Source organism: Pinus tabuliformis, chromosome 9 (assembly GCF_031772625.1).
Source record: "Pinus tabuliformis cultivar Carrire ecotype Pingquan chromosome 9, CPIR1, whole genome shotgun sequence".
In the NCBI taxonomy this organism is placed as follows: domain Eukaryota; kingdom Viridiplantae; phylum Streptophyta; class Pinopsida; order Pinales; family Pinaceae; genus Pinus; species Pinus tabuliformis.
Window position 1 is genome coordinate 341,375,114 of NC_142307.1, and position 27,048 is coordinate 341,402,161.

Below are 27,048 nucleotides of genomic sequence, written 5' to 3' on the forward strand. Positions count from 1 at the left end.
AGCTCATCGTCTACCATTCAATATGATGCGTATGTGTACCTTCTTTCTTAGGGTGATGAACTAGGTACAACCGTGGCATCATGTAGTCAATATTCCTCCCGTCTGCCCATCTTCCATTCTGATGGAGACATCATGGAAGCCATGTCTACCCCTGATTACCCTTGCACTTAGGCAAGGGGTCACCTCTTTTGGAGGATTTTGAAGGCCATTTCCTTCCTAATTCTCTCCAATGCACTCTACCTCAAGAAAGTTTTCTCATATCATATCCTGTTTATTTGCGTGTCTCCATTTCTATCATGAAGTTAGGTAGGTTGAATCACCTCACCTATTATCTTTTATACCTTTCAGATGGATCCATCATACACACCATGTATCGGTTATGCCGATGGTATGAGTCACTTCTCTAGGAATCTAGCCTCGGCAGCTTGGACCATTTTTACCCCCTTGCATACGTTAGTCCTTTAAAATGGCATGTGCGTTGGATCTACCACCAATAATCGGGATGACTATGATGCAGTGACAGGTTTGTTAGTCGATTCCCTTGCTCATCGCATCCTTCATCTTCATGTTCGTTTAGATTCCTTGCTACTTGTCAAGAAATTGAATGGTTTGTATCATGTGCATAACAAAGTCCTATTTAGAAAGTATCTACAATTTAAGCTGTTGGTACGTGAATTTCAAACCATCACTTTCAGTCATGTTCCTAGAGCTCAAAATAACTATGTCGATACCATTTCAAATAACATTCTATATTGGCATTTATCACATGTATACCACAAAAGATAACCATAAACACAACATATGTTGAACCATCATCATCATATAAAAATGCATAATAATATTACGTATCACATAAAACATACAAGCTGTGTTGGAGCCCATAGCTCTAAATACATGTGACATGCCCATAACATGTTACAAAAATAAAAAAAAAGCAGACCCACATGTCCCCGTCCCTAGTCATTGTCTCGTAGATCTCACACCAAAGGCTCTGCTCGACCTACGTGTAGGTCACCTACTGCCTAATCAGCCATCACCATGCACCGCATGATCCCTCGCCACTCTAAGGGAAGGCATGTACACACATATGTGTATCAATCATCTAACTCATGCCACCTGTGCTCAAAAACTCTGGTTAAGAGTACCTCATACCTACGGTGTAGATCAGAAAGTAGCACACTATCCTCTGGACCTAGACGTGATGATGATGTTCCCTGATCTGTAGCCCTTGGCGCTGCGGCTCATCCTAAATATCCTGCTAGTTTTACTGGTGGTATATCTGCATACCATATATTTTACACTAAGTACCATATACATGTGATAAAAATATTAAATTCACCATAAAAATAGAAACTTAACACTTATCGTTTGGTCCCCATGCTTTCCTGGGTGGAAGTGGTAAGTCAGGATCACCATGATAGTTCATCCTACTATAAGGATAATCATCAATGTAGAGGGGCATATTATCCCAATGTGTGAAAAATTTGGGTCAAAACACCTGTCTGACTCCCCCTCCTCCTCCTCTCCACAGTAGTTTCCCCAACGACACATCCTAGGCTCATGTGGGCCCCCATCTCAGATCTGTACATAAGGACAAATAGTGGGTATCTTCTCAAGGAAGAATGCACAAAACATTGTACCAAATCCACAATCGTGGTTCACCTACCTCCTACATAGACTTAACTATCGTTTCACCAATGATAGCATCATATGGGCCCACCCATAGTAGGTCCCTACCAAAACACTCTCAACCAACATCATCTACCCACTAGTGATGTGGTGAGCGCCTGCCTTCCCAAGACTTGTAGCACTACTGCGAAAATAGCTCGTGTCTCTAGCCTATCTAGATCACTAATCAGGATGGTCGTTCCCTTCACATGCACACCCCGTGGACAATGGCACTCCACAAACTCTGTAATGTTCCTCCCACGAGGCAACACCGGATGTATATCCCCCACCACCCCTAGGGGAGGGAGTCTGGTCAAGAAATAAATATCTTGTAATGTGAGCTCAATCTTGTTCCTCTGCACTATAAATACCTCCTGGTCTAGATCCCAATAGCTCACAATTCTTGATAGCAAGGTCTCACCTTCCCTCATCAGTGGGTTCTTTACCAACTTGAGAACCGTGTAGTGAGCTAATGCCCCTCGAACCCCCTGATCCCTTTGGATCTCGGATCGAAGGGTATCCAAGTCTCGCTCATGCCAGTTTATTTTCAACTCTTCCATGCCTACCAAGCACCACATCTCTTGTCAGTTCATGGAAGAAAACACTGGCCTACATTGATCAACCTATATCCCCCACCAGGCCAATAGACCACCCCTCTTTTCAGCTCCAAATAACATTTTTTCTACCTAGAAAGTATGAACTCGTAAGTTTTCACCTGTTTCCTATGAGCCAAATCACATTTTTGGGCCCAAAAAGTGCAATCCAGCCATGAAGAGGAGCAAGGGTTTCCCAGGGAGCTGTAGGGTGCCAAAAATCAGGAAATAAACCACTGAACTTGAAGAGACAAGTAAGGCCACCTACCTGAAAGTTGCAGATCCTGATTCTAATGGTTAGTTTGTCTGCTATGATCTCCACAAGATTTAGGGCCTCTTCCTCCTCTCCAAATTCACCACGGCACACTTAGAAAATGAATTCAAATTAGAGGGAAAACATCCTTTATAGAAAAACCCATAGTTTTTCTATCGCCCATTGCAAGCAAATTGTATCTCAGTTTGACGAACCATTAGTGCCGTTGGAAATCTCTCATCAATTATTATAATGGGTCTTTCTCATTTTTTTATGATTTGATACCTCACCAGGAAGTCATTTTGCCAAGAAGGGTCACTTCATTGCCTCTCAAAATCAAATTTCTTCATAAGCGACACGTGTACTTTGAGGTCCACATCCTCTTAATGCTTGTCATATCCCATGTCAATTTTCGTCATGAGTAAGCATTATTCACTCATGTCTGATATTCACCCTATGAGTGACATCAGTTAAAGATTTATTAAACTAAGGTATTATTGTAGACTCATGTGCTGGTGTGTGTGTTATGTGTTATTGAAGCAACAAATCGATTAGATTGCCAATACACAGACAATAAAATGGAAAGACATCAGAGAAATACAGTGAGAAAACACAAAGACACAAACAATTTTAATAATGAGTTCACCCTATTCTCCAGGGCTACATCTCCGATCCAGCTTTCAGTGGTGGCCTTGTTATATTATGCCTTTAAGCAGAGAAATTACAATACAAGGACTCAATGTGATTTCTCCTGAAGCAGGTTTCACTTGGCGGGGTGGTTTCCTGGATTCCCCAAGCCACTGGAGTAGATAGACTCTTCTCTTTCTACCAACTCTATGACCTTCTGGTCTACAGTCGAAAACGCCAAATGTGATGCTCAGTCTAGACAAATTCCTCTATGGGATGGCTTGAATCTTCAAGCTCTTTGGTGCTTGATGCTACCGCTGGTCAGCTCAACCCTCTGTCTCTTCTGCTTTTCTTCATTGTTCTCTGTGTTCAGTCCTCCTCTCAGGGTTCATTGTTCCACTTCTTCGTCTCTCAACTTCGATTAACTCTACTATCTCCACTGACTGTCTTCTTCTTTTTTTCATGGCTCTATCCATTCGAACCCTATGCCTGTTCGGTTCCTCTTCCACCTCTATCTCTTCACCTTCTATAGTTGCGCTTGGAGTTCCTTGTTTGGCGTCATCATGAACGCTCAGAAAGTGGCCACCTGTCTTCCTCTAAATGGCGCCAACATGCTTCGTCGGTTCATTTCTTCAATTAAATTGTGGATGCGTTCTTCCTCCACCGTGGCGGTCAAACGGATTCCATATCCCTTCAAAACATGGCTTAATTCCCTATCGATTCTGCTTTCCCCCATTGGGCACGATCTTAGTTGTTCGATCTGGGCCCTCCAGATCCGACGCCATACTCACATTTCACACAGTTGACTTGCTCAACCAATAGTGCACGATCAACGATGGTTTTCTCTAACGTCCGCCTACCACGCGTCGATCGGTGTATGGAATCGCTCTGCTCTCGTCTAAAACCTCTTACCATTTAAGGGCACCCCGATCAAAATTACCAATATGCAGAGTGCGGGTCCCGCCTTATACGATTAGCACTTTTTCCCTTTGCCACCCACGGTCCTCCGGTTCCCCCACGCGAACGAGTGCTCGGGCTTTTTCTTCATAGCCCTATTCGCCCAGCGTAAATTCCACCTCCTTTTCCCCTTCCGGGGCTCTTAGGGGAGTGATAATCACACCTCAAATTCCACCTCCTCTTCCCCTTCCGGGTCTCTCGGGGGCTACTTTGGCCTCCTGCACAATCTCCATGGGCCTCGATCAGTGCACTTTGACCGAGGTCCTCGTTGTTCCACGTTGGCTGCCATTGCCACTGGTTCAGGGTGTCTTTGATCGCTATTTTGGAATTCTTTAGAGATTTGTTTGACTTGATACAGTCATGGTTCTTTGGCAGTCTTCTATGGATCCAATTTGGATCATGGCCTTCCCACTAAAAAAGCTTTTGGACCACCAAAAGTTGGTTTTCAAGCATCGACTAAGTGAGGATACTGTTTTTTCGATTGTCCAATCCCAATCCACTTTGCATTGCTCAATTTTGAACCTATGAGCCCAATCCTGAGGTACTCAATATCTCCCCTACATGTTGTCCTCACCTTCTTGTCCAACACTATGTCTTCCTGCAACTCATTGAGGTATTCAAGTAGCAAGTCATCAATAGAAGGCAATTGACTTTGTTTATCAGGGTCCTAAATCATTGAAGGTTCAAACAATCTCAAGCAATCTACATTTACGACTGAGTAGATGTGCATGTAAGCTGGTAGATCAAGGCGAAAAGCATTTTCACCAAGCTTCTCCAGTATCCTAAAAGGTCCATACGTAATAGGCTTTAGCTTTTTACCTTCACCTTGCATCGTGTCCATGCTAATATACAACCAGACTTGGTCTCCAACTTGAAAACTATGCTCCATCTGATGCTTATCATGCCTAGCCTTATACTTGGCCTGGCTCTTTTCTAGTTGTTCCTGTACTACCTAGTGGATCTCCTAGATCTATTCAATGAACCTAGTTACCTTGTCCACATCACTGTTTCCATCAACCATGGTATCTTTGCCAAAGAAAAAATGCAAAGGGGACCTTGGTGTGAAACCAAAATAGGTCTCAAAAGGAGATCTCTGTGTAGAAGAGTGTTTGGCTCTGTTGTAAGCATGTTGCATATAACACAAGTGTTCATTCCAAAGCTTAGGATGTTTGCTGCAATATCCTCTCAGTAACTGGATCATTGTCCTGTTTACTACTTCTGTCTGGCCATTTGTTTGTGGATGAAAAGCTATGCTTTTCTTCAACTTGGTGTCCATCAGTTCCCATAGACTCGACCAAAACATCCCCACAAATCGGGTGTCTCGATCTGATACAATAGAAGTGGGTAATCCAAAATGAACCCATACATGTTCAAAGAACAATTTTGCAATCTGTTTAGCTGTGATCTGTTTACTACAAGGTATCAAAATGCACATTTTGCTCAACCTATCCACAACAACATATAGATAATCATGACATTTTCTAGGTTTAGGCAGTCCTCCGACAAAATCCATGGAAACACTTTCCCAAGGGTGAGAAGGAACTGGAAATGGATTGTACAAGCCTAGTTTTCTATTGTTAGGCTTTCTTTTAGCACACATGGAACACCCTCTTACATATCTAGAAACTGTCTCATTCATTTTCGGCCAATAGCAGAATCTTTGCAGCTTTGCAAATATTTTACTTAACCAAAAATGACCTAATATCAGAGAAGTGTGTGCTTCACTAATTATCTTTATCCTCTCAGTTTGTGGAATGTAGAGTTTCCCACAATGGTATAAGAGTCGATCCTTTATATGATAGTCCAATTCTTCTACTCTTTTTCCTTGACTCAAAGTTGCATATACATCTTTAAGGTCCATATCCTGAGCATATTGTTCTGTGTAGCTTTCATGTAGCACATAATTATGCTTAGGTATGGTAGATGCATTTATAATGGGTCTAGATAACATGTCTGTAACCTTGTTATGTATGCCCTTTTTATATCTAATGACTAAATGAAACTGCTGTAGAAAACCCATCCATCTGTAATGCCTTGACTGCTGCAGTTTAGTTTGGGAGTGTAGATATTGAAGTGGCTGATGATCAATATGTATTACTGTCTCTTTACCCATTAAGTTATGTTTCCACTTTTTCACACTCTGAACTAATGCATACAATTCTTTATCATATGTAGGATAGTTATGTTGGGTTCCTATAATACTAGTGATTACCTCATTACTATTGTAGTTATGCCCCTTATTAATATTGTTGTGCCCCTATTGCCCCCATATTGTTATTATTGTGCCCCATAGAATCCCTCTATTGTTATTTTTGTGGCTTTATATTATTTTTGTTAGGTCAGCTGGATTATATCGTGACTCCTTAGACTCCTATATATAGAAAGGAGGTTTTGTCATTTGAATCATCCAAGAATTGTTCATTTATGTAATGCAAAGGAGGTTTCCCCCTCGAAGAGGCTGAATTATAAGGCGTTGATCTATCTTTTCTATCTTTTCTTGAGCTGGTTTCATAACATTTGGTATCAGAGCTTTGGATTCTAGGGTTTCGCTACTCCAAATAGGTCACATGGCATTTTCACTATAACTTTTTTTCTGCGATGTTTCAGAAGTTTAAAAAAAACCCATTTGAGAAGAAATCGTGTTGAACCTCGGGTCTAGATTTCAGATCTTTTCGTGCTATATTTGCAGAGATATGATTTGAGGAAGTTGGTCTTTTTGCAGACTCCTAAATTACATTCCAAACAGGTGACCTGGGGAAAATTGTTATAACTTTCTCTCTGGGGATGGGATCGAAATTTCGTAACAAGGTACAGAAAGAGCATATATTGTAGTTTCTTGTATGCATTTTTTAGATCCAAAGGTCAAAACAGTGACTCGTGGCACGTCGTACAAGTTCGCTCTACTAAACTAGTCTATAATCAAGTCACTGTGGGAGATTTTGCATAACTCTTCCTTGGAGAATCCAATTTGGGTCAGACTTGTGGCATTGGAAAGAGGACACAAAGGGCTACTACAGGTCACAAATTTAGAACTAGATGATCGGAAAGTACAGAGATACATCAGAGGCAATATCGAGCTCCTACAAAGTGAAAAAAGGTGTGTAGATTTTCTTAAATTTTTGCTTAAGCTTGGTTTGAAAATTTATTTTGAAGGAATTCAAAGGGCATAGTAGAGCATTATTATCGATAACTGATGCCCTAAGGAAAGAAAATGCAAACACCTAGTAAGGAACCTGAAAGCTCTAGCATGACTCATGAAGAAGAAGAAGAAATGCTATATGATATATCAAAATTACAAGAACAAGTGCAACAAGTGTCACTTGCACAAAAAGCAACAGAACCTAAGATGGATGTTTTGAGGAAAGATGTAGAAGCTAAGATGGATGGTTTAAAGAAAGGTGTATAAGCTAAGATGGATTGTTTAAAGAAAGGCGTAGAAGCTAAAATTGATGGCATGGATGATAAGATGGAAGAATTGAAGATAAATATGAATAAGTTGCTACAAGAAATGGTCACTAAGGGTGAAAGGGTACTAAAGGAAACTCATGATGAGAAAAAAAGAAATGTTAATCATGATTCCATAGACTCTAATGTTGGATCGAAGACTCACCATATTCCAAAAATCGATATGAGGAAGTTTGATGGCAAGGATCCCGCCACATGGATATTACAGATGGAGCAATTCTTCGATCTCAATAATGTGCAAAACACACAAAAGGTACGTATGGCAACTTTATATTTGGAACCAAATCAGTTTGTATGGTATCAATGGCTTTGCTCTCGTAAACAATTTATCACTTGGGCAATTTTTACGGAAGAATTGATAGCACATTATGAGGATACAAAAAGCAACACTTTTTTTAGCCAATTGATAAGTCTCAAACAAAAGGGTTCAATAATGGAGCACATTGAGGAGTTCCAAAAATTGAACATAAGGGTAAAAGATATTCCAGAGGAGCATAGGATTGATGTGTTCATAGGGTCTTTAAAGGATAATATCCAACATGATGTTCGCCTTTGGGAACCTGATTCATTAGAGAAGGCATTCAGGTTAGCAAGAAAAATGGAAAGCAAAATTATGGCAACCAGGAAGCATACCACTCACAACTATAAAGACGGAAGTGTTGTTGCCCCTAGTCTTCCACAACCTATAAGGTTGACACCACAACAATTGGAAGAAAAAAGAGCAAAAGGGCTTTGTTACAGTTGTGATAGCAAATACACTAAAGGTCATAAGTGTGCTGAGAAGAAATTATTCTACATAGATTGTGAAGAGGAAGAAGAAAAGGAGCAAGAAAGGTCAAAAGAAGAGGATATACTCCAGGAACAAAGCCTAGATGAAGAAAAAATAAATCCGACCATATCTTGTAATGCATTGGCGGGAATTACCACTCCTCAAACCATCAAGATAGAAGGACAAATCAAGAAGAAAAAGGTAATAGTGTTGATTGATTCAGGAAGCACCCACAATTTTATTCATTGTAAGGTAGCAAAAGAATTGAATTGCTTCCTATATCCAGCACCAGAGTGTCAAGTGATGATTGCAAATGGAGGAACAATAAATTGCTCTGGAAAGTGCCATAATATCAAGCTATCCATGGGAGAATATGTATTGACTAGCCCAATGCTTTCCATTCCAATGGGAGGTGTTGATGTTGTACTAGGAGTCCAATGGCTACAATCCTTGGGTACAATAGCTTTTAATTTTCAAGAACTTTTCATCAAATTTTCTATGGAAGGAAAGGAAGTTGAATTAAGGGGTATTGCAGGGAAACCAGGAAAGATAATCAGCTCTAATGGTATGACAAAGCTTCTAAAAAAGGAGCAAAGAGGTGTAATTGCACAATTATGTTCGCTAGATGTTTCCACATCGGAATCATCTATTTCTCCAGATCTCCAAAAAGTCCTGGACAATCATTCCAAGGTATTTGAGACTCCCAAAGGTCTCCCACCTATGCGTGATCATGATCATGCTATTCATCTGATTCCAGGAAGTGTTCCTCCAAACATCAGGCCGTACAGATATCCCTATGTCCAAAAGAGTGAAATTGAACGTATGGTTGCAGAAATGCTAGAGGCTGGTATAATTCAACCGAGTCAAAGTTCTTTCTCTGCTCCAGTAGTATTGGTGCACAAGAAGGATGGATCATGGCGCATGTGTCCGGATTATAGGGAGCTCAACAAGCTCACTATTAAAGATAAGTTCCCCATTCCTGTCATTGATGAATTACTGGATGAATTGCATGGATCAATTTACTTCACCAAGTTGGATCTTCGTTCAGGATATCATCAAATCAGAATGAAGATTGAAGACATTCCGAAAACAACATTTAGAACTCATGAGGGTCATTATGAATTTTTGGTCATGCCTTTTGGCCTTACCAATGCACCTTCAACATTTCAAGGTTTGATGAATTCAATTTTCAAACCATTCCTTAGAAAATTTGTGTTAGTATTTTTTGATGATATACTAATCTACAACAAGTCTTGGAAGGATCATGTTGAACATGTTGACAGGGTGCTACAACTATTGGAGGAGAAACAATTATATGCAAAAAGATCCAAATGTTTCTTTGGAGTCCAGGAGGTGGAATATTTGGGTCATATTGTATCTCATGAAGGAGTTAAGGTAGACCCTAGCAAAATTAAAGCCATTAAGGAATGGAAAATCCCCACATCCATAAAGCATCTGCGAGGATTTCTTGGGTTGACAGGGTATTATCGCAAGTTTGTTAAGAATTATGGGAGAATAGCAGCACCTCTAACAACATTATTGAAGAAAGATGCATTTTCATGGACTCCGGAAGCAACAAAGGCCTTTGAACATCTTAAAGAGGCAATGTGCCAAGCACCGGTCTTAGCTACACCGGACTTCACAAAAACCTTTATTGTGGAATGTGATGCTTCAGGAAATGGAATTGGTGTTGTTCTAATGCAAGATGAAAGACCCATTGCTTTTGAAAGTCGTCCAATCAAGGGAAAGTTTTTAAGCAAAGCTATTTATGAGAAGGAAATGTTGGCAATACTCCATGCACTTAAGAAATGGCGACCCTACCTAATGGGAATACACTTCAAGGTAAAAACGGATCATGATAGCCTTAAATACTTTTTAGAACAAATATTATTCTCTGAAGAGCAACAAAAGTGGGTCACAAAGATGTTGGGTTATGACTTTGAAATCATCTACAAAAAAGGGAAGCAAAATGTGGTGGCAGATGCACTCTCAAGAAAGGATGAGGATGTGGAAGCATTGTTGTGCGCCATTTCTATTATCCAACCAGATTGGATAAACGAAGCAAGAGAGGAATGGAAGAATGATGAAGAAGTGTGGAATACAACAAGATTCCAGTACGCCTGATACATTTAGCTGGAAAAATGATTCGTTGTGGTACAAAGATTGCTTATACCTCTGTAAGAATTCCTAGCTAAAACAAAAGATTCTTATGGAATTGCACACTTCTCCCTTAGGAGGGCACTCAGGATTTTTAAAAACTTACCACAGGGTTAAGAAGGAATTTTTTTGGGATGGCCTTAAATCAGATATTCAAAAGTTTGTGGCAGAATGTTTGGTTTTCCAACAAAATAAAGTTGAAACAATTAAGACACCGGGTCTATTACAACCTTTATCCATTCCAAGCCAACGTTGGGAGGAGGTTTCAATGGATTTTATCACAGGTTTACCCAAGTCTGAGGGAAAGAGTGTCATCATGGTGGTAGTTGACAGACTTACCAAGTATGCACACTTTTGTGCATTATCACATCCATTTAAAGCCAGTACAGTTTCTACTGCATTTATGGAAACAATTCAAAAGCTACATGGAAACCCAAAGATTATTGTAAGTGACAGAGATCCCATTTTCACTGGAAATTTTTGGACAGAATTATTTTCTTGTCTTGGTACTCAGTTAGCTCATAGCTCATCTTATCATCCTCAATCTGATGGGCAAACTGAGATAGTAAAAAAATGTTTGGAAGGATATCTTCGTTGCTTTGTATCTGATAAACAGACACAATGGGTCAAATGGTTGCCTCTGGCTGAATGGTGGTATAACACTTCCTTCCATACAGCAACAAAAATGACCCCATTTATGGCACTTTATGGGTATCAACCACCATCCATCACATCATATTTAAGAGAAAATTCTAAGGTTCAGGCAGTGGAACATCACATCGAACATCAACAACAAGTCCTCCAACTCTTAAAGGATAACCTCGTGTTGGCACAAAATAGAATGAAACAACAGGCAGATCAACATCGCAGTGAAAGAAGTTTTGATGTAGGTGATTGGGTATTCCTACGGCTACAACCATATAAGCAAATGTCCCTCAAGAAAGCTAAGAAGGATAATAAATTATCACCAAAGTATTATGGTCTGTACAAGGTGTTGCAAAAGATTGGTACAATGGCATACAAAGTACAGGCGACAAGCTCCCAGTTCAAACAATATTGCCAGAACTTGACGAGGAAGGAAAAATTATATTGGAACCGGAAGCAGTCACAGAAACAAGAACTCGAAAGCTACGAAATCGATCAATTTCAGAGTATCTTATCAAGTGGAAGAACTTATCCGCTGAAGATTCCACATGGGAGGATGAGAATTTTATGCAGAAGTATCCAGAACTACTCAAGCGTTGAGGAAAACACTTTTTTGAAGGAGAGGGGCATTTTGAGTCCCTATAATACTAGTGATTACCCCATTACTATTATAGTTATACCCCTTATTAATATTGTTGTGCCCCTATTGCCCCCATATTGTTATTACTGTGCCCCATAGAATCCCTCTATTGTTATTTTTGTGGCTTTATATTATTATTGTTAGGTCGGCTAGATTATATTATGACTCCTTAGACTCCTATATATAGAAAGGAGGTTTTGTCATTTGAATCATCCATGAATTGTTAATTTATGTAATGTAAAGGAGGTTTCCCCCTCGAAGAGGCTGAATTCTAAGGCGTTGATCTATCTTTTCTATCTTTTCTTGAGCTGGTTTCATAACAAGTTAACTGTTATAGGATTAAAAGTCTCAGAATGATAACATATGGGTTTACCGTGCTGTGTCAACGCTACTCCTATGGCATAGTCACTGGCATCAGTTTGGATCTCAAATGGTCTTTACAGATCTAGCAGTGCTAGTACAGGTGCTGTACTAATTTTCTCTTTCAAGGTGTCAAAGGCTTTCTGATGTTTTCCTCCCCACTGAAACACCTTATTCAATCCTGTTAAAGCATGTAAGGGAGCTGCAATCGAGGAGAAGTTAGAAATGAACTTCCTCCAATATTGTGCTGCTCCTAAGAAGCTTCTCACTTCTGTAGCAGACCTGGGTTTAGGCCAATTCGCAATGACTGCCACTTTAGAGGGATCTATTTTCAATTCACCTCCCCCTACTATATGACCCAGGTAGTTTAGAGATGTTTTGCCAAATTCACATTTCGAGAGTTTAACATAAATTTTTTCTCTTTTCAAAAGATCTAATGTCTACTTAACATGCTTTAAATGTTATTCCCACGTTTTACTAAAAATCAAAATGTCATCAAGATACACAATAACAAAATCATCAAGAAAAGGTTTGAGTACATCATTCATTAATATCATGAAAGTAGCAGGAGCATTAGTTAAGCCAAAAGGCATAACCAGCCATTCATACAATCCCTGCTTTGTTTTGAAAGTAGTATTCCATGCATCTTGCTCTGCAACTCTGACCTAATGGTATCCACTGTGAAAATCCAGCTTGGTGAAATAAACAACTTCTTTCAATTGATCTAAAAGATCATTGTTATCGGGAAAAGTGTCTATTCAGAACGACCCTATCCCACTGGGTTGTGACTGTTACACAGTAATTTCTCACTGTCTCCCTGTCAGTCACCCTACTGTGTCAGGAGTTCACAATAATCAAGTTCATGCCTCCTGAACTGGCCAAAAACCCACTTTTCCAAAGTTTTCATCATCAGCGCATCTGTTATTAAAATATCCGCGCTGACTGGCGCTCCATAACAGACCGCATGCGCTGCCAGCGCGGAAGCACACGACTTTTCCGCGCTGGTCAAATTTCATGACCAGCGCAGCCTCTGTTCATATTGAGTCGCACTGACATGGCCCTGTCCATTATTGCTTTGCGATGTCAGCGCGCCAGACCAGTTTTGCACCCGCGCTGATCCAGTTTGGGCGAATTTGTTCCAACAGCCAACCTTCCAGATAACTACAAGCTTGGTTGTTGGTCTTGTGAGTATCGCCTCCCTTCTATGGCATGTCTGTTTGACCCTTTGCAACTACTTCCTTTGAAGATAAGCTCATCCTTCCACCATTCAAGGAGACTCCTTCTCCTATTTAAACCTCTGCCATTACCATGAGCAGCTAGTTTTGGATTGTGTGGAGATTATAGTCCTCAGATTGCTGCTACTATAGGTAGTTGGTGTGATAAATGTGGAAGTGCTAGATAGCTTAGGGAAGGTTGTCTTGTGTTTCTTGTGTGAGAGAAATTTTCTTGTATTGGGAGATTCATTTCCAAAGGTGAATGCTTAAGAGACTTGCTGACTGGACCCTCCTAAGAAGGATATCGACGTCAGAACATTTGGTTGTACTCTTCTCTGTTATTGATTAATAATAGATGACTACTATTATGGTTCCATTCTCATTTTTCTCTACAATGGTTAATGTGAATTACATCCTTTCTGACTGATGTATAGTTGCTTTTATTAGATTTCACGCTTGTGTTTGTCTTTCTCTTCGTGTGTGCGCGTATCTATTCACGGAGATCGCGGAGGATCGTGACCGGCCAGAGCGAAGGAGCGAGAGCGGCATCTCTTCATCAAACAATAGCGTTGGAATCCAAGTAGGTGTTCTTTGCCTACCTTTTAATTGAAATTAGGAACTTGCATAGTAGCATTGACTGATTGTTACTAGACCTATTATGGGCTAGTAGGGATCGCCTCTATCCGTAGAGGGGATGTACCTCTCCAACAATTTGGCGAATCCACTGGGGAACATGCCTTTTGTCTCTTGTGTCCATTTTTGTGTTTGAGTTTGATTGTTCTCTCTTTTCAAAATTGGAGATTAGTTCTCTGCTTTTAGACTTCCTGGTTCAGTCTGGGAGGTGTATAAATTGTTTAAAGAGTTTTGGCCTTGGTTTGGGAGTTTTTGGCTTGATTTTTCCTCTTTTTTAACCTTAGCGCGGTTTATATCAAAACAATTGCGCTGACAGCGCATAGCTGTTTCTTTAAACCTGTTGCCATAGCGCTTGTACGTAAAACAGTCGCGACGGTTCTGAAATTGAACCAGCGCGCTTAAGTCGTGTCCTTCCACGTTGACAGCGCCAAGTTGCTAAGCGTGTCTTCTTGTCAGCGCACAGTTGCTGAGCGCTACCCGCGCTGATCCTGTAAAATTGGATTTGTTTCAATTTTTACCTCCTGAGCCTGTTGATTTGGCTATCTCCAGCTCTTTCTACTTGGTTTATGACTTGATATTTATTGTTTGAACTGTTACACACTTGCTTGCAAAGTCTTGACAAACGAATTTCGTTTTTGTGTCCCGTGACCTAGTGCCATCATCCAGTTTCCACTGGACTGACCTTGTTTTGTTCGCTTGTTCACTTGTTCGCAAAAGTTCGTTGCTGCTTGCCTTTGCTACTGCGGAAACCTTCCTTTTTTGCTTTCTTTGCTTGGTTGTTTAGGTGGTTGTCCTCGAACCAGTCCTTCGGTTGTTTCGGTTACTCCTCGCCACCCAGACATAGATTACAATTGCTTGGGTTCAACCAGCTCTTTTCACGCTTGTTGTGTTTTCATTGAGTGATTTTGTTTCCTTCACTCGGTGTTGTTGTCTCTCAAAATTCATTGTAAGTGCATTGTGCCATTGAAAAGGAAATCAAACTAGTATCTTTTGCATTCAATAGTTAATCAAAGGAAGAGCATTTTGTTGATTTGTGTTCTCAAAAGAAAAATTTCACTTCTTTGTCATTAGCTGCATTAGATTGTTTGATTGTTTGAGTTCATTTTGTTTGATTGAAAGCTCTTAACCTTCTCATAGTTAGAATTCATCGAACAAAATGGTATTCTTTGGCATGTAGTTTGCATCTAGGTAATTGTGAGAGATCTTACGATAAGTCCTGAAACTGAAACTTAATTCAAGATCAACCATAAAATAAACTGAATAAATCTAAAAATGCATTGGAACTTAACGCTTATATTGTAGAGGTCTAGGCTAGAGACGTGCTCCAGCGTCGTTAAACCTAGTCACTGTTGTTTCACATTACGGTTGGGTGATTCCTCCTCTTGTGACTCGATAGTGGTCTAGCACGGATTTGAGCTCCCACGTACCATCACGTATATAGGGGAGACCCCACTAGGTTATCGACCTTGATCCATAGGAAGCCAAGTCTGCCGCCCTGCGAGCCGTAACGCACCAAACACAGCATTCGGGAAGATTGACTACAGTACGGAAAGTCCTTGGTTCTCATACGATTGCCAAGGTGTATAAGCAGTTTGACGGATTGCTTGGTAAACCCTTTGCCTAGAATCTCCAGAGCAGTCACTTTTGATCCTTTTCGGACTCCCTAAATGAAAAGGTGCCAGTGAGCTTCTTGTCACTTCGTGCTCATTAAATATTCGAAGGAGACTAGAGTCATCTTTTCGTCCTTTTCTCGACTCTTGAAACATGAAAAGGTCAAGTTCAGTTCCTGTGTCTTAAAAATTTATTCGGCCGCGATAACATCACCTGGTTAGATTTTGTATGCGTTAGTTTGAGTAGGGTCTTTGTCGTTAGTTTCCTTTAGGGTTTTGTGTGGGGTTTGTCATCCTGGCTGACCCGTCAACTCCCGGTCCAAGTGAGCAAGGTTCTCCATCTTCTGTTGCTCCTGAGGTACTAGTTGTAAGCGATACTCTTCCGGTTATCCCGAGTATCCAGCCTATCAACGTACGTGCCCCGGGCGACGCGGATTACGAAGAAGATTGGAACCCTATCTGGGAGCCTGACGAAGACGATATTCCTGTTACCCCTCCCAATATGTCGTCTCCGATGTCCACTTCCCACATGGATGAGACATCTCCCAGCACAGGAGAGACACCCGTGGTGTCAAGTGTTGAATCTCCCATCCCAGCCACTTCTCCACTCCCTCCACGGTATCAGTCAATGAGGGATAGAATAGCTGCCAGAATGCCTTCTACGACTATATGGGATCCTAGTCTCATTGCCACCACGGAGCCTTTTCTTTCGCAACCCCCTAATACACCTGTTACCTCAGCTCCCACAAATCCAACTGTTTGTGTGTCGTACTCAACTCCGGTCGTCAGTGCTGTGATAGCATCTTCATCTACAAACCCTGAGGCTGGTCCCTCTCACAATCAAGTGAGCAGTGGCTAACCATGGGTTTCGTCTGGAGTCATCGATCTTGCACATAGTGCTCAGCCCTCTTCTGGTCCTGTTCCAGGAGGGGGGATGTATGATGCCCATGGGCAACCCATTGTGGACCCGAATTACCAAGGTCCACTCTTTTATTATGATTCTAACGGTCAGTACCTCAAGCACGTTCAATCCGCGCCTCTTCAACCTATCGTTGAAGTCTCGGTACCATTGTCCATCTCTTACGATGCCAGTACTCATACTTTTCGAGGACGCCAGGTAATCCCTGGGCAGCCTCAAGGACCGCCAAATCAAGGCCAGCCACCTTATGTGCAAACCCCTCAGGGCCAACCACTTTATGGCCCGCCTTACCCAGGACAATTTGGGGGCCCGCAAGGACAACCCTACTCGGGACAACCTTCGGCCATTGGTGGTCCGTCGTTTTCCTATCAGAGTCAACCTTCTGGTTACCCAGGGCAACCTGGTACCCAGCAAGGTTACCCAACTGGACAACCAGGGCAGCCTTACATTCAACAAGGCCAACCTAGTTTCCAGCAGGGGTACTCATCTGGACAAGCTGGGCAAGCTTACACTACTCAAGTTCAACCAGCAGTCCAGCAGGGGTATCCTCTTGGGCAGGGGGGGCAACCCTACTTACAGCAGGGCCAACCTACTGCCCAGTCTGGTCATCTTTCTGGGCAAGGGGGGCAACCCTACGTACAACAGGGCCAACCCACTGCTCAATCCATGCATCCTCCTGGGCAAGGGGGGCAGCCTGCTATACAACAAGGCCAACCCACTGCTCAGCCTGTGCACCCCGGGGGGCAGACAGGCCAACCTTCTATGCAGCAAGGTCAACCCGTTGTCCGCCCTAATTATCCATCTGGACAAGCTGGCCAACCTCAGGGTCAACCAGCCGTCCAGCCGGCTCAGCCATCTGTTCCGCAAGGACAACCCTTGGTGGTTCACGGACAACTTGGCACCCAGCAAGTTCGTCCTTCTGGGCAGGCAGGTCCATCCCAAACCCAACCAAGTCAACCTTCGGGCCAGATGATCCAAGCCCAACCGATTCAAGGACATTATTCTGGGCCCCAAACTCAAATGGGTTATCAAATGCAAGGTGGGCCACAGCCTCAACCTTCTTACCAGATGCAGCCTCCTTATCAGGCTCAGTATGGAGCCCAGCAAATGTATGGCTACCAGCAACCCTAGGGGCAAACTCAGTTTACTCCTTATCAAAATTATCAACAACCGCAGGTCGCTCCTTACCAAAATTATCAGTATGCTGCACCTGTAGGCCAAGTTGCTAATACATGGGGAGCTGGGGGGCAGACACAGGGACAACTATCCGCATATGGCCAGAATCCGTATGGACAGAACTCCTATGGGCAAGGTCCCTATGCACCAGGTCCTTTTGGGCCGGGTCCATCTGGACAGAGCCCATGGGGGCAACCACCACCTGGTTGGAACCCTAATACTGCCTCGAATCCACAGCCGCAAATGTCCTTTAACCCTCAGTTGCCGTTCTTAGCAACGTTGGAACTTCCAGATGTGTCCAAGTTAACGAATGATCCCATTTTGCATAATGCGTATTGCTCACCAGTTCCAACTAAAATACCCGGTGATTGTCCAAAATTTGATGGCAAAGCGGGTGAGGATCCTCAAGCACATGTTATGACCTATCACCTCTGGTGTTCATCGAACTCATGGCTTGATGACTCTATCCGACTTCACCTCTTTCAGAGAACCCTCACCGGTTCAGCCGCTAAGTGGTATATTGAGCTGAATCGCGGCATGTTTCAAGATTTCAACTCGCTGCCTATGGCATTCTTAACTCATTTTCAGTTACCCATTTGGTACGAGACAGGGACAAATCTCCTCACGTCTCTCAAACAGGACACGGCGACGCACATATCTGATCATATACATGAATGGAGAAGGCGTTGTCGCTTGATCAAATTCTGGATTCCTGATCAACTCCTGACCGACTGGTTCACAACTTCCTTTGTCCCTAAAATTGCAAAAGACATCGCCATGGGAGCTTGTGTAACTGAAGAGCAAGTGATCGCGCGTGCTCAGTACCTCGACTTAGTGTACTCTCAGTCGGGTACTTTATATGATTATTTGCCAGACGCCCCGAGGCCTGGACAGACCAAGGCTCTACCCAAACCTTCTGTTGATGGAGTCATTGGCTCTGTTAATTCATCATCGAAGAAATCGACCGCAAACCCTGGGAAGCAAAAACAGAACACTTCTAATGAAAATGCTTCTCAGGGCCAATCTAATCCTGGAAGTACCTCCGAGGTAAACTCCGTTCAGTCCACCGCGGCGGATAAATCCTCAAAAGGGAAAAAGAAGGGGAAAGCTAAAGATAAATCTGGACAGCCCAAGCAGGATGCCCCTAAGCCTCCACTCGAGGAAGGAGCTAAGCGAAAACCTAAGTATCCTTGTCTCATCTGTGATGAGGATCACTACACTAAGGACTGCCCAAGGCGATCCGAAGTTAGTCGGTTATTGAAAGGTGCTCCTGGGACCCCTGCCGTGCTTAAAGAGCCTTTCCCTTCCCAGCAGACCCAAATGGTGGCAGACCCGTCTCAATCCTCTTCCTCGTTCGGTTCTCAAGTGTTCATGGCTGGAACGATTCCCATCCATGTTTCAACTCGAGCGAAAGATTATCCATCTCGTGCCGGGAAAGAGCCGGAGGTTTCCTTCAGCGCTCCTCCGTCTAGTTCTGGTCCTCTCCACATTGAAAGGCCCAGCACTGAGACGATCCCCCGACCCCCTCCAAAAGGTGTACTCAGGAAGTCATCTTACAACCCTAATGCTCGTGCCGCCCAGCACTATAGCATTGTTGAGGACTTAGCTCAGGCTCCGTCTGCTATGTCCGCTCTAGAAATCCTCCAGAGCTACCCCTCCCAGAGGAAGTCCCTGCTATCAGCGATTGGTGGCATCGACCTGGCAGATTTAGATTTGATTTCTTTCAATCTCGAGGGTTTTACACAGAGACGGCCTCACCAAGTCGCTTTTCTTATACAGGTCATCATCAATAGCAGAACGATTCATCGTACGGTTATTGATGAAGGTGCCTCAACCTGCATCATGTCCGTTGCTTGCTGGAAGGCGATTGGTTCCCCTACTTTGAGTCAGTCCCCTACGACGTTAGAAGCTTTCGATGGAAGAGAGTCCCGTCCTTACGGTATCCTCCAACGCTTACCCATCTCTTTGGAAGGAAAGACCGTAGAAGTGGAGGTCGAAGTTGTTGACGCCAATCTTACCTACAACCTCCTCCTCGAACGGAGCTGGACATACGCCATGCAAGCCGTGGCTTCTTCCCTGTTCCGTGTCATTCGTTTCCCTCACCAGGGGAAGATTGTCACAGTGGACCAGCTCTCCTTCTTCGCCTCTTCTTCTGAAGGTAATGTGCCATTCGTGGAGCATACCTCAAAGTCACTCGAGAGCGTGGGTGCCGGACTTTTCAAAGATCCCACTTTAATGGGAGTCTTTCCCCTCCCACCTCCGAATCTCGCCCCTATCAACATGATCTCTGTACGCTCTGATCCGTGGGTTCTTCCTCCTGCTAATCAGGAAGACTCTTGGGGTGATATGATGCCGTTGAGTCCTGCCGAACTCAACTACATCGAGATTGTCGCTGCATCGGCTCCCCCTGATGAACCTGCTCTCCCGAGAAGTGTTCCCGATTCATATGATCATTTCCCTTGGTTAGGAGATGAGGCTACTTCAGATCCGTTGAAGGAAATATTTCCTTCCGACGAAGCCATCATAGAGACCATGTCTCTCAAAGAGCTCCGTTGGTCAGATCACCACCATCGCTCTTCGTTTCTCCCTCCCCATCCGGAAATGACCGCATGTCTCGAGCGGTTTGCTTCATGTGTCCCATCCCCGCCCCTCTAAACACCCATTCAGCTTTATCAAGTGTTAGAGGGCAATATGGGAAATATCACACAAACCCAATCGATCGACATCTCTGTCAAACCAGGGATCATCGAGCATATTCATATCGGAGTCACTTGCACTCCTGAGGAAGTTCAACTCTATACTGCTCTATTTCGCGAATTTCATGATGTCTTTGCATGGTCCTATGAGGAAATGCCTGGCATCGATCCTAGTATAGTGGTGCACGAAATACCTACATATCCTGGTGCTAAGCCTGTTCGTCAGCGCTTACGCCCGGTGCACCCTCGAAAGGCTGCAGCCATCAAGGCCGAAGTCGAAAAGCTTCTTAGAGCTGGTTTCATCTACGCCATTCCCCTTACGGATTGGGTGTCCAATATAGTCCCTGTGAATAAAAAGCAGGGCACTATCCGGGTCTGTGTTGACTACTGCGATATCAATCGTGCCTGTCCGAAAGATAACTTCCCTACACCCTTCATCGATCAGCTGATTGATGACTGCGCAGGAAGTGAGATTTATTCGTTTATGGATGGCTTCTCTGGCTATAACCAGATCAACATAGCCTCTGCAGACCAGCATAAGACAGCTTTCATTTGTCCTTGGGGCACCTTCGCCTATAAAAAGCTCCCTTCCGGTCTCAAAAACGCCGGTGCCACTTTCCAGCGTGCGATGTCGTATGCTTTTCATGATATTCGACACATCGTACAGCCTTACCTGGATGACCTTCCAGCTCATTCAGCTAAGCGTCAGGACCATCCATCTCATCTACGTGAAATTTTTCTCCGCTGTCGACACTACCGTATTCGACTCAATCCGCATAAGTGTGTCTTCTGCGTAGAATCTGGCTGACTGCTCGGGTTCATCGTCTCCCAAGAAGGCATCCGTCTGGATCCCCTCAAGGTCGAGGCCATCTTGAATCTTCCTCCCCCTGCCTCTTTGCAGCAATTGCAGAGCTTGCAGGGCAAAGCTAATTTTCTTAGACGATTCATTCCGAATTATGCCGAGGTGGCTAAGGGTTTTACACGGTTATTAAAGCGAGACACACCCTTTCGTTGGGATGCTATCGCCCAGGAATCTTTCAAGCGACTTAAAGACCTTCTTGTCTCAGCTCCGCTCTTAAGACCTCCGAACTACCACTGTGATTACACTCTCTATCTAGCTACTGCTGACACCACCATTGGCATGGTCCTAGTGCAAGATGATGATGACGGCACCGAGCACGTTATCTATTACCTTAGTCGCAACCTTCTGGATACGGAAACTCGCTATGCATATGTCGAGAAGTTGGCATTGGCAGCTGTCTGCGCCGTTCAACGATTCCGACATTATATCCTGTTGCGCACAACGACCGTGATTTCTGACTGCAACCCAATGACCTACATTTTGTCACGTCAACTGCTAGGGGGCAAATACTCGAAGTGGATTGTAATCCTCCAAGAGTTCGACTTGGAATTTACTGCGGCCAAGTCTAAGAAATCTCTGGTCTTTGCTGAACTGATCTGTTCCTTGCCATCTCATTCTGCACCATCTCGTTCGGAGGAGCACATCCCGGAGGAAACATTGTTTCTCATCAGCACCCTCGACCCGTGGTATGGGGACATTATAGTATATTTGCAGACATCTTCCTTCCGTCCCAATGTATCGAAAGACGCTCGACAGAGGATTCGTCACCAATCTCAACCCTATAGTATTATTGGCGATACCCTGTACCGCCTCGGCATTGATTCTGTTCTCCGCCAATGTTTGACTCTCGAGGAGGCTGAGCGGGTATTGAATGACTGCCACTCTAGTGCTTGTGGCAGCCACATGTCCGGATATGCCACCGCCCAGAAAATTCTTCGTGCTGGTTATTTCTGGCCTTCTATCTTCAAGGATTGCATTCTTGTCGTCTGTGCATGTCATGAATGTCAGGTTTACCACCAGAAAATGCGTGCACCTCCTGCACCACTGCACCCCGTTATTACCGTAGGTCCATTTGCCAAATGGGGCATCGATTATACGTCCTGTAACCCTCGTTCGGCTGGGGGGCACGGGTATATCATCGTTGCCGTCGATTATTTCACCAATTGGGCCAAAGCGATGCCTACATTGAACGAAGACGGTTACACGGCGGCGCAGTTTTTGTTTAATCATGTCATTACTCGGTTCGGAGTAACCCAGGCTATCGTCACGGATCACGGAAAACATTTCCGTAATTACATGATGACGTAACTAACGACCCAGCTAGGCTTGCGTCAAGATAGCTCGACGCCGTATTACCCTCAATCCAACGGCCAAGTTGAAGCTGTGAACAAAGTTTTGATCACAATGCTCCAACGTACCGTGAATACGCACAAGTCTAACTGGCATCTGATGCTGTTCCCCGCCTTGTGGGCCTATCGGACCTCTGTGAAGGACGCCACCGGTTTCACTCCTTTTCAGCTTGTTTATGGACTGGAGGCCACCCTTCTTGTTGAGTGTGAGATTCCTTCGTTAAAATTAGCTGTCGAGTTGCTTCCCAACACCACTCCGGTGGAGGAACGGCTTATTTATTTAGAAAGGCTAGACGAGACCCGTCACTTAGCCTCTCTAGCTATTGAAGCGCAGAAGAAGAGGGTTAAGGCTCACTTCGACAATACCATTCAACCTCGTTCCTTTGTTGAGGGAGATCTAGTACTGCTCTATGATCAAGCTAAGGACAAGCTGGGGGCAGGTAAACTCGAATCCATGTGGCTAGGCCCCTATATCGTAAAGAGAGTTCTGCAAAAGGGGGCATATGAGCTGATCGACTACGAAGGAAATCCTCTTGACAAGCCCCGCAACGGGCTCTATTTGAAAAAATATTATGCATGATCTCGTGCACCTAGTTTGTACATACGTGTGTTCTTAGCGAGTGTGTTATGTGTGCATGATTTCTAGTTTTGCTTTGGTGTGAAGGCGTGTTTGCCTCTTATTTTGTTTTCTGCTTCTTGTGCAGATGTCTAGTACACCTTATGTTGGCTTCGCCGATGGCGCCTGCCGTAGTACTTGCAATTTGTCTTCTGCGGCGTGGGCGATCTACGATCCTCACGGTGAGTTGCTAGATCTTCAAGGCGTGTGCTTGGGTCGTACCACCAACAATGTTGCCGAATACAGTGTTGTAATTGAATTACTAGCCGAAGCAGTTGATCTTGGCATTCGTGCATTGGTGGTAAACCTGGACTCTCAACTTGTCGTCCATCAACTCAACGGGCAATATTCCGTCAGAGACCAACGCATTCTAAGGTTGTATTTACGTGTGAGATTGTTAGAAAGGAATTTTGATTATATCACATATCAACACATTCCGAGACGATTAAATACGTTAACCGATGCATTGGCAAACCATGTGTTGGACAGACATTTGCGTAATAGATAAACATCATACAAGAAAACATAGAAAGCATAATAAGACCATAGAATAAGCATATGTAAATAATTTCTTTTCCAAGCATAGTTTGCATGTGTGCCTGCATGTGTGCTTTCAAGCTTGCATAAAAAATGAAAATACATGGGTCGTGTGTTGCGCAAACTGATACATTAGATCACATTTGTATTAGACATTTGCATAGCATATAAAAACATCATCACATGTGAAACGATCCATCCAAAAACAGTATATATATATATATATATATATATATATATCGTGTGGCGCACTAAGGCGCTCAAAAATAAGTGTATATGTCTGAAGTAAAGCCGGTGTTCTCGGTACATCCGAGACAGGTGTCTCTCAAAAACATCAGTGGAAAAACCTAGATAACTACTGATCTGGGTTATGCTCTCTATAGCATACTGCTGCCCGTGCCACTCGCCTCAAAAGGCGGTGCATCCTGGGTGCCACCCCCACTGTGTGGATCTGATGAGCAATAGGGACCTCCTCGACCCCCTGGTAATCTGGCACCCCCTCCAGCAAACCCTCGAGGTTGCGAGCTACAGTCTCCGACGTGTCAACTCCTGGAGGAACTAGGGCCAGGGCTCCAGCTCCTTGCCCCTCTCTCCGTGCCGTTGGGGCTAGGCCAATGGGTCTCACGGGTCCCACATCTGCACACCGTGACATTTATCAAGACATGTACATGAAAAATCAAAAACATCAAAAAATATTAAAAAGAGATCAAGTGTCATACCTCCATCGTCCCAATGCTCTCCCGCGGGCAGTGGCATGTCAGGATCGTTGCGGAAATCCATACCGGCATATGGCCAGTCCTCTACGATGACAACCTGCCGATCCAGCCACTCTCGGAAATACACTCCCCAAGCCACTGGGCGGCCTCCACCTCCACGTGGCATGACGCGGGCCCATCGGCTGGCCCTCGTCTCCCGGGGACCTCTAGGTGGATCCACGGCCATGGTCTGTAGCTGTAGGGCCGGCACCCGCTCCAGCATGAGCGGAAGTAAGAGCGACCCATATGCAAACTGCTTCGACTCTCCGCGTCGGCAGTTGCTCAGTTGCCTCTTCATGCTAGTCGTCACAGTTGTTGCCCAGTTGAAAATGGTGGGCTGTAAGCACTCCAAAGCCAGTAGTAGTTGGGTCTTTGAGGCCTCATGATTGGCCAAAGAGCCCGCTGCCCGTGTCACCAGAAAGAGTATGGTGCGAAGAGGCATATCGTTCACCGTCGGGATACCAACCTTCCCGCTCCGTGTTTTAACAGCTCCTGGGCACACTCGAGCCATCAGCTGGTCAAGAGTCTCACCGCTGGGTCGTTGCCCCTCCAGGATGGGCATCTGGCCCCGGCGGGATAATCCAGTCAAAAAATAGATATCCGTGGAATCAAACTCAATGTCCTGGCCACGGATCGTGAATTTTCCATCCACTGGGTTCCAAGCTCTGATTAAGAGCTCAAGCAAGTCAGGTTGCGCCCTCAGGCGCGGAGTAAGGAAGAATTTCAAGAACCCGCATGCCCGCATTGCATTTCGGCATTCGGCAAGTGCATAAGCGGCTATATCCTCATCATCGTGAGCTCTCTCTTGCCAAAAAAAAGACATTTTTCCCTGCAAGACCATGAAAAAACATTAGGATGCTAACCGTTGAGTTTTGTACGTTCTTTTTCTTAAAAACAAATCTTTACGACGCCAGCGCGACTATTTTTAAAACAGTCGCGCTGATAATGGCGCACCGTCGTTTTTTCCTTGGGTCAGCGCGGAAGCACACGTGTTTTCCGCGCTGACCCATGAGGTGGTACGTGTAAATGTAAATCGATCAGCGCGGACCCGAGCGGGAAATCCGCGCTGACCGAGAGCGCACCAATGCTCAAAAAATTTGCCCAAAGGGCCACCTCCCACCATGGAATTGCTCCCAAAAAGGCTCAAAATGAAACGCAGGGAGAGGAGAACCTACCTGGAACAAGCTGCCGGATGAATGGTGTCCGCACGGGCTGGAAATCGCTCCGTCAACCTTGCAGCTCCTCAACGTTCTTCACAACTCAAAATGGTAACAATGGTAAAAAATGACTTTTACCCCCCTATTTATGGTAAAAAATTCATAATTAGCTATAATTTCTTATCAATGTGGGTTTTTGTCATCTTTTCACCATGGATTTAGCACTAATGTCACTGTATTATGCCTTTATGCATGTTTTACTATGTTTTTACACATATCGAACAGATTTATGCGGGTGGTGTTCTTGTGCAGATTCTGGTAATCGGCGTGGTCATAACGGTTCTTCGTGCACTTGGTCCCAAAAAATGTCGTCTTTGAGCTCTTTTCCGACATGAATCAAGAAAAGATGGCCGAGCTTCCTTTCGGCTCGTTAAAAGGAACGAGAGGCGGTCATTTTAAGCTCTTTTTCCGACCGCTTGACTTAAAAAGATTGCCGGGTGTTTGTTGTTCCGCACTCGTTATTGGCTCTAAAACAACATGCTTCCGACCGCTTTTTTACTTTTTCGGGTCGAAGTCACTACTTACGAAAAGTACTCCTCGGTCGTAATGGTCGGGCGGTTCTTTCGAGTATTGTTTTATACTTTTTCGGGCTCAAGAGACACAACTTTACGAAAAAGGACCCCCCTGGAGTTTTCTTTTCCGCTATCTTTTCAGACTCTCTAAACAAGAAAAGACGCCGAGTTTTTCCTTTGTCAGGCTCGTTAAAACTTGATGACATCGGGCATTATCGAAATGACACTCTCCAAGCATATGCTATCCCCGTCAAGCTTGTCATCCAAAAATAACCGGGGTACCTGCCAGAAATGGTGGGGAAAATGGAGCTGTAGTAATTGTCGTGTCGGCAGTATGTCGCTCTTGAACATGGCACTGGTCTGCATTCATGTCGGGTGGGGATCTCTCATCTTGTTTCATAACTAGCCTCCATGGGTACGGGTTATCCTATTTGACCTCTCATTTGCTCGTTGCCTCATCGTCATACCCTCTGCTCATTTGATGTCAAATACTGCCAAATCCACTGTCGTGCCGCCGATATGTTGAAGAGAAGTTGACCTCTGCAACAGTACAACCTCTTCTGATGCCTCAGACAAAATCTTTTACCTCTGTCTCGTGTCGATGATGTGGGAAACATCATGGCCCACCTTCGATCAAGGTCACTTCTTGTCGACTTCAGCTCATTATCCAGGAAGGTGACTTAAAGACTCCCTTCAGGTGCCTTGGAGCCTGCATGCCTCAATGGCAGGTTCTTCGTGTTCGACGTGAGGTTTTCATCATTGGCCTCCGATCGAATGATTCTGCGGGTGTTCAACGCCATCTCATTGATTCACACGCC